This window comes from Orycteropus afer, unplaced genomic scaffold, assembly GCF_000298275.1.
Source record: "Orycteropus afer afer isolate SDZICR_OR568_19922 unplaced genomic scaffold, OryAfe1.0 scaffold00332, whole genome shotgun sequence".
Classification (NCBI taxonomy): domain Eukaryota; kingdom Metazoa; phylum Chordata; class Mammalia; order Tubulidentata; family Orycteropodidae; genus Orycteropus; species Orycteropus afer.
In genome coordinates, this window is record NW_006921919.1 from 2822566 (window position 1) to 2832321 (window position 9756).

Sequence of the window (9756 nt, forward strand, 5' to 3'; positions counted from 1 at the left end):
TCGGACCGGATAATATTTGCAGTCAGGTTTGTGTATCCTGAGAAGGGAAATTGCCTCTCTCCCCCTCTAAATATCCCCTGGAACATTCCAGAGGAAGCAGCTAATGTGCTGCTTACAGGCCATGCTGGAATGGCAATGGTTTTATGGTGATCAAGATATTCACCCAATGAGTATGCCCTTACACAGGTCATGGCAGATATAAAAGGAGCCCTTTCTACATGAGCATCTCATGTAATCTTGCTACTGCAAAACAAAGCAACAATCTGAGAAGCCACTGGGTCTGTTGGCACAGCTGCTTCCCTGCATGGGTCTTATACAGATGTAAGAAACATAAGACTCATTAATAGGAGAATGGGAACAATGGGGAAAGAACTTACCACAGCATGTTGGAGATTTTTTGATGGTTACTAAGGAATGGGATGAGTATAGAGGAATTGGTGGAGTTGAGACAAAGGTGCTAATGCAGCACTACAGGAGGTTGGGTGGACCAATGGAAGCTCCTGTTGTCCCCTGAACTTAAGAAGACCTAAACAAGTCCATTATATTCACTCCAGTTGGGAGGAATTTAATAATGGGAACTCCCACCTGGGACTAGTTGAGGCAGAGGCTCAGCTAGTTGATGAAGATAGGGACTGAGGAGGGGCCAGGGTCTTCTAGGCTAGCCCTCAGCAGGGGACCCAAGGCCATATGGACATGTGTGGGTAAAATGACCTGGGAGTAGAGAAGAAACCTTCTTGGGGCTCCTGGACATAGGACCTCTGGGAGCTCCTGGACACTGTCATCCCAAAATCTGTCAATAAAATCTTGAAGGTTCCTAAGGTTAGACTGGGAGGATATGAGGATGCAACAATTGATTGGGGGGTGGAGGGGGAACTAAGGTGAAAGCTTGGATAAGAATTGGAAGATTTAAACAAATACTGTATGAATCATTTGCATCTCCCTTACCTGAATGTATTATTGGTATGGATATTATGTCTAATTAGAGAACCCTCCCTCTACCTGATACTGTAAACTGAATGTGTGTAAGTCTGCCCTTAGGCTGGTATTGATTGGACATGCTAAATGAGAACCATTAGAATTGCCCAAACCCATTCAGGTTGTTAACTTGAAATAGGATAGGATACCTGGTGGACAAAAGGAAATTACTGCTTTCATTAAAGACATGGTAAAGCCTGGAGTATTGGTGCCAACAAATTCTCTGTAGAACAGCCTTGTATGGTCTGTGAAAAAGGCAAATGGCTCATGGAGACTGACAGTAGACTACCAAGACCTAAATAAAGTAGTGCCACAGTGGCTTCAATTGTTCCAGACATGGTAACAATGATGGGGAAAATACAGCAGGCTAAAGGAGACTGGTACTCAGTGATTGATCTTACAAATGCCTTTTTCTCTATGCCAATCTCAGAAAAGAGCCAACTGCAGTTATGAGAAGGCTCTCAATGTACTTCCAGTGTCTCGTCACAGGGTTATTTGAATTCACCAGTTTCCTGTCATGACTTCATTAGAAGAGACTTGGTGCAGATTTCAAGTATGGTGACACACTACACTGATGATGTTATGTTAATATCAAACATAAAAGAACAGGCGAGGGCAGATTTGAAAATGGTGGCGGCCCACATGACCAACAAAGGTGGTTAATAAATCTAGGGCCCTGCCCAAATGGTGAAATTATTAGGATAATTTGGACAGGAGCCACCCATGACATTCTACAGGCAACCAAGAATAAATTGCTGTCATTACCTACCTCCAAGACTAAGCCCAATATTTAATCAGTCTATTTGGATTCTGGAGAACACATATTCCACATCTGGGAATATTGCTGGTTCCCATCCATAAAACCACTCAGAAGAAAACTGTGTTTGAATGAGGGTCTCGAGCAACAGTAGGCTATGTCTGAAATACAGAAAGCCGTCTCACTCTCCTTGCCTTTAGGCCCTTATGATCCACATTCAGACATGAATTTGGAGGTGTCTGCTACATGTGCTTACGCAGACTGTAGCTTATGGCAAAAACCTGAGAACATCACCCTACAATGACCATTGGGATTCTGGACTAGAAACTTTCCAGATGCTTCAGCATGATACACACCATTTGAAAGGCAGTTACTCACCTGCTGTTGAGCATTGATTGAGACTGCCTCAATGACAAAAGGATATAAAATCAATGAGACCTGAAATACCCATAATGTCTTGGGTGATATCAGAGAAGCATTCTAAGAAGGAAAGCGGTGATTCAAACCCACCAGCCACTCCTTGGAAGGAAGGTTGGGCAATCTACTTCCGTAGTGATACTGCCTCGGAAACCCAAGGAGGTCGCTATGAGTCAGATCCGACTTGATGGCAGTGCACAACAACAACAATAACAACAAAAGAATTGAACAGGTATTTCTCTCTAGAAGATATATAAATGGCAAATAAACACGTGAAAAACTATTTAACATCAGTAGTCTATAGAAGTGCTTATTAAAACCACAATGTGATACTGTTGTATACCCACTGCTGTCGTTACATTGTTAGATGCCATTGATTTAGCTCTGACTCATTCTGACCTTATGTCTGACAAAACAAGGCATTGCCTGATCCTCGGCCATCCTTATAGTAGTAGAAATATTTATCCCCTTGTTGTAGCCACTGTGTCAATCCATCTCCTTGACAGTCTTCATCTTCTTTGCTGATGCTCTACTTTACCAAGCTTAATGTCCTTCTTCAGGGATTGGTTCCTTCTGGTAACATGTCAAATTGAGAAAGACAAAGTTTCACCACCTTCACTTCTGAGGAGTATTCTGGCTGTTCTTCTAGCAGTTCATGGTATATTCAGTACTCTTTGCCAACACTATTATTGAAATGTGTTAATTATTCTTAAATCTACCTTTATGATTGTCCAGCTTTAGCTTACATATGAAGCAGTTGAAAATACCATGGTTTGGTTCAGATACACCTTAGTCATCAAAGTGACATCTTTGCTTTTTAAGATTTTAAAGAGGTGTTTTGCAGCAGACTTGCCCAATGCAGTACAACATTTGATTTCTTGATTGCTACTTTTGTGGGCATTGATTGTGCCAAAGTAAAATGAAATCTTTGACAATTTCAATCTTTTCTCCATTTATGATGTTGCTTACTGGTCCAGTTGTGAGGATTTTTGTTTTCTTTGCGGTATGATCCACATGGAAGCCTGTAGTCTTTGATGTTCATCAGTAAGTACTTTAAATCATCTTCCTTTCAGAGACTCTGACCTTAGACACCCTTCAAGCCTTGAACTGAACTCACCCCATGGCTCTACTTTCAGCCAAAGGATAGACAGGCCTATAAGGTGAACAGTAACACTAGGGAGGTATGCATTTACTAGAACAGTCAACCAACAAGATCAAAAGGGCAGCATTTGCCCATGGATAAAGCTCAAAAGGCAAAAAAAGACTAGAAAGGAAGGACGAAGGGAATTGTTAAACACAGGGAGAAAGTGGTTAGAGTGCTTTTACATTGTGGGGATTGCAATGAATGTCACAAAACAAAATGTATGAATTGTGGAATGGAAAACCACTTTGCTCAGTTTTGCTCTTTGAACGTTTACCCACATCATCTTTACTTTAAGCAAGATTGTGTCATCTGCACGCCACAGGTTGTTAATAAGAAAGAAAGAAAAAAAAAAGCAAGATGTCAGAAAAGACTCTGCAACATTTTGTTGAGCACAGAGTAGTTAAAGTGTGTGGGAAAAATTATGACATGAAAGAGCTGAACAGAAGACTTGAAAGGGTGGCTTGAGAAGACAGGGTAAAGTATTAAAATGAAATGTGCAAAGACCTGGAGTCAGAAAACCAAAATGGAAGAACATGTTCAACATTTCTCAAGCTGAAAGAACTGAAGGAAAAATTCAAGCCTTAAGTTACAATATTGAAGGATTCAAAAAATTGAATGAAGCAGGAAGCATCAAAAGAAGATTGAAGGAATGCACAGAGTTTCTGTACAAGAAAGAATTGGTCAATATTCAGACATTTCAAGAGGCAGCATATAATCAAGAACCAATAGTACTGAAGGAAGAAGTCCAAGTCGCACTGAAAGCATTGGTAAAAAACAACTGCAGGAGTTGACAATGCCAACTGTGATGTTTCAGCTAACGAATGCAATCCTAGAAGGACACACTCATCTATACCAAGAAATTTGAAGACAGCTATCTGGCCAACCAACTGGAAAAGATGTATGTTCATGCCCATTCCAAAGAAAAGTCATCTATCTATTGTAGTATGGAAATCATCAAGCAATATTAATATCATGTGAAAGGCAAATTTCGCTGAAGATAATTAAAAAATGACTGTGGGTGTACATTGACAAGGATCTCCTAGAAATTCAAACAGGATTCAAAAGAGGAAGTGGAACAAGTGATATCATTGCTGATTTCATACGATTTTAACTGAAAGCAAAGAATACCAGAAAGATGTTTACCTGTGTTTTAAACCCAAGGCATTCAACTGTGTGGATCATAACAAATTATGAATAACATTGGAAAAAATGTGAATTCTAGACCACTTAAATATGCTCATGCAGAACCTGTATGTAGACCAAGAGGCGGTTGTTCAGACAGAACAACAGGGTACTGTGTGATTTAAAATCCAGAAAGGTGTGTATCAGGTTTGTATCTTTTCACCATACATATTCAATCTGTATGCTGAACAAATAGTCTGAAAAACTAGACTATGTGAAGAAGACTGGCATCAAAATTGAAGGATGATTCATTAACATTACCATTACAATAGCTTAAAATGACTGTTGTTAGTGAGGATCTGGAGGAACTATAACTGTCATACATGACTAGCGGTAATTCAAAATTGTATAGCCTTTTTGGAAAGTACGTTGGCAGTATTTTATAAAGTTAAACATTCACTTACCATACAGCTCACCAATTTCACACAGGTCCACAGAAAACCTTGTACTTGAATGTTCATAGCTACTTTATTCGTAATAACCCCAATCTGAAAATAACCCAAATACCTATCTACTGGAGTGGATAAACAAATTTTGGTATACCATATAATAGAATATTACTCGGTAATAAAAAGAAATTCAAAAGTATCACACTAAGTGAAAGAAGCCAGACACAATTTCCTATATGATTCCATTTGTGTGAAAGTCTATAAAAGTAATACTGTCATGATAGAAAGCAGATCAGTGGTTGCTTGGCACTGGGTATATTTGTTTTCTGTTACTGCATAACAAATTACCACAGTTCTGTTAGGCTGGAAGACCAGGTGGGCTCAACTGGGTTCTCTGCTTTAGGTCTCACAGACCAAACTTAAAGTGTTGCATGGGCTGGCTTCTTACCTGAGGGCCCTAAAGAAGAACCTGCTTTCAGCCTCATTTAGGTTGTTGGTAGAATTCATTACTTTGTGGTTATAGGACTGAAGTTTCCCTTTTTTTTGCTGTCTTTCATCAGGGATTTGTTACCTGCTTCTAAATGCCATGCACATTCCTTCTCAAATTAATCTTCAAAGGAACAACAGCACTTCAGGATACAGTCAAACATGTGAAAGCCAGAACCTGTGTAAAGTGGAAACCTGTCAGAGAAGGAAAATGCAAATATTTTCCATTAATAGCAATAGAAAAGTGGTAAGACTGCCTCTATCATGGGTGGAAAACTTGCAAGAAAAAACAAGACTCTCCCAGGTTTCACTGTATATGATCACTTCTAGAAAGTCTTTTCTACTTCCACACTGATCTGATACTATAATGCACATACCTCTGACTTTGCATGCCTGCATATACATACATACATGTGTGTGTGTGTGTGTGCACTTTCTTTTTTTTTTCTTCCCCCATTGGACGCAAGTTGCACAGGAAGGTAGTTCAATATTTCTCATACTCTTAGTTGTCCAGCCTACATTTATTTAAAATATTTTGCTTATTTATTCTACTGATAATCCACATCTAAGTTGCTAGTTTTTTGTAACTTCAGACAGTGGATATTGCCTTGTTATGGGCTTGTGCCCAAAATCCTATACCCAGGGCTAGAATTCTAGGCTTTAAAATATGCAGTTGTTGTTGTTGTTAGATGCTGTCAAGTTGGCTCCAACTTACAGCGATGCTATGCACAACAGAGCGAAACACTATCCGGTCTTATGCCAGCCTCACAATCCCTGCCATACCTGAGCCCATCATTGCAGCCACTGTATCAATCCATCTCTTTGAGGACCTTCCCCTTTTTTATTGACTCTCCACTTTAAGCCTTCTCCAGGGAATGGTCCCTTCTGACAACATGACCAAAGAAGGTGAGACGAAGTCTGGCCATTCTCACTTCTAAGGAGCATTCTGGTTGCACTTCCTCCAGGACAGATTTCTTAGTTATTCTGGCAGTCCATGGTACTTTCAGTAGTCTTCACCAACACCATATAACTCAAAAGCATCAACTCTTCTTTTGTCTTCCTTAATCACTGTCCAGCTTTCACATGCATATGAGGTGATTGAAAACACCATGGCTTAGGTTAGGTATACCTTAGACTTCAAAGAGAGATCTTTGCTCTTAGCACTTGAAAAAGGTGTTTTGCAGCATATGTTCCCAGTACAATATGACATCTGATTTCTTAACTGCTGCTTCCATTGCTGTTCAAGTAATACGAAATCTTTGACAACTTCAGTCTTCCCTCCTATTTATCATGATGCTGCTTATTGGTCCATTTGTGAGGATTTTCATTTTCTTTATATTGAAGTATAATCCATACTGCAGACTATAGTCTCTCATCTTCAAAAGTAAGTGCTTCAAGTCACCTTCACTTTCAGCGAGCAAGATTGTATCACCTACATATTGCAAGTTGCTAATGAGTCTTCCTTCAAACCTGATGCCACGTTCTTCATATAGTCCAGCTTCTCAGATTATTTGCTCAGCATACAGATTGAATAAGTATGGTGAAAGGATACAACCCTGACACACTCCCTTCCTGTTTTTAAAGCACAAAATACCCGCCCTCCCCCCAGTCTTTATGCAGGTTCCTCATGAGTACAATGAAGTGTTCTGGAGTTCCCATTTGTCTCAATATTATCCATAATTAGTTGTGATCCACACAGTTGAATGCCTTTGCATACTCAATAAAAAACAAGCAAACATTTTTTCTGCTATTCCTTTCAGCCAGGATCCATCTGACATCAGCAATGATATTACTCATTTCATGTCCTCTACTGAATCCAGCTGGCATTTCTGGAACTTCCCTGTCAATATATTGTGGCAACCGTTTTTGAATTATCTTCAGAAAAATTTTACTTGCATGTGTGTGGTGAATTGCTTGATGTGGCCCTTCTAGCCATTGTCCTCCATTCTGTGATGTGTTGTAAATCCTATTATCCGTGGCTGTTTGGGGTTGTTGTTGTTGTTAAGTGCCGTCGAGTCGTTTCCGACTCATAGCGACCCCATGCACAGCAGAACGAAACACTGCCCGATCCCGCGCCAGCCCCACAATCTCTGCTATACTTGATCCCATCGTCGCAGCCACTATATCAATCCATCTCATTGAAGGCCTCCCCCTCTTTCGTTTTTTGTTTGGGGTAGTGTGGTAGTTAAGGTCGGATGTCAACTTGGCTGGGCAGCTGGTAGTAGTCGTTCCCTATAATGACTGGCAATCAGCTCTATGGTGGGATTTGGATTGAATTGCTGATTGTTAAAGCCATTTACTTGGGTTATTTCTGTTGGAGCAACACAGGTGGAGTGTATCTTGAGTCCTGGAAGGTAGTTCAATATATCTGACACTCCTAGTTGTCCAGCCTACGTTTATTAGGTATCATTCAAATCACCACACTGAGCCTCCTTGAGGGTATACCTACAAATCTCCTGGGAAGGTTCGCCCTCGTCTTGCTCTAGTTCTGTGATTTGGCTCATTGTCATCTCACCCTTGGATTTGGGAAAGCAGCTGTCATCTGGTCTGCTGATTGAGGTTCATCAAATCCCAAGAATTGGGAGGATCCACTCACGGGCCTGGAATTCACGGACCTGGGACTCGCCAGCCTGCCAGCCTCCCCCACTACTACGTGAGACGATCCTTTGGGTGTCTGTGAGTTCTGTGACGCATTACAGTAAAAAACAGAACCCTAAGATGGGGGAAATTACTAGGAGGAGGAGGAGGAGTTAATGTTTGAAATGATGGAGTGGCACAGTAGTTTGGACATTGGGGACATCTTTAACCTCCACCTCCTGGGGACCGGCTGATCTTTCTGAGAGAAATTGTTCAAGCAATGTGATATTAATGATATTACTTGGTAATTTCCACATTCTGTGGGATCACCTTTCTTTGGAATGGGTGCAAATATGGATCTCTTCCAGTCAGTTGGCCTGGTAGCTGTCCTCCAAATTTCTTGGCATCGATGAGTAAGTACTTTGAGCTCAGCATCCATTTGTTGAAACATCTCAGTGGGTATCCCATTAACTCCTGGAGGCTTGTTTTTTTGCCAATTCCTTCAGTGCAGCTTCAACTTCTTCCTTTAATACTACCGGTCTTGATCATATGCCACCTCCTGAAATGGATGAACATTGGACCATTTCTTTTTGGTATAGTGACTGTATGTATTCCTTACATTTTCTTTTGATGTTTCTTGCATCATTCAGTATTTTGTCCATGGAATCTTTCAGTATTGTAACTGGAAGCTTGAATATTTTTCTTCAGTTCTTACAGCTTGAGAAATGCCGAGCGTGTTCTTCCCTTTTGGTTTTCTAACTCCAGATCTTTGCACATTTCATTATAATAATTGACTTTGTCTTCTCGAGCTGCTCTTGGAAATCTTCTGTCAGCTCTCTTATCTTGTCATTTCTCCCACTTGATTTAGCTACTGTCCATTCAAGAGCAAGTTTCAGAGTCTTTTCTGACATCCATTTTGGTCTTCTCATTTCGTGTATTTTTAATGACCTTTTGCTTTCTTCATGGATGATGTTCTTGATGTCTTTCCATAGTTCATGTATTTTTTGGTCTTTAAGGTATTCATATAGTTTTGAGTACACCAGAAAGCAAGGGAAACTGAATATAAAAACAAGTCCAAGACTTTAAGGTATACTATACATATTCTTAATTTTACTAAATGGCACTAGATTTTCCTCCAGAATGACTTCTTCACTTCAGTCATGCCTGAACAGTTTCTCTTTCCCCATATAGGAGCAAACTCTTGGTTTTATTAATGCCAGTTTGATGAGTTTAAAGTGATATTATTATTACTGTTGTTATTGTTATGTGCCGTCAAGTCAGCCCTGACTCATAGCGACTCCTCCTTGGGTTTCCGAGGCAGTATCACTACGGAAGTAGGATTGCCCAACCTTCCTTCTGAGGAGTAGCTGGTGGGTTTGAACCGCCAGCCTTCTGGTTTATTTTTAATTTTATTGTGATTTGGGTGAAAGTTTACAGAGCAAATTCATCTTCCATACAGCAGTTCGTACATACTTTGTCTTGTGACATTGATTGCAGTATCCCACAGTGCAACAGCTTTCCTCCCAATTCCTCTCCACAGCCACCTTCTCCCTGTGTCCTTCCCTCCCATGCGTTCCTGCCCCCTAAGTTGTCTTCCTGTGCATACATAGCCCTTCTATTCCCCATGATTGATCTCACCAAGGAGTGTATCTCCCTAATGTAAATGTTCAGCTCATATGCCTGTCTTTTGTTTGGCTGGAAGCCACTGGAGCGGGTTTAATTCCAGACCTGAAGGGCAACTAGGGACCATAGTCTCAGGATTCCACCAGGCTCTGTCAGGCAAGTCAACCTGGTTCCTTTTTTTTTTTTTTTTTATGATTTTGAGTTTT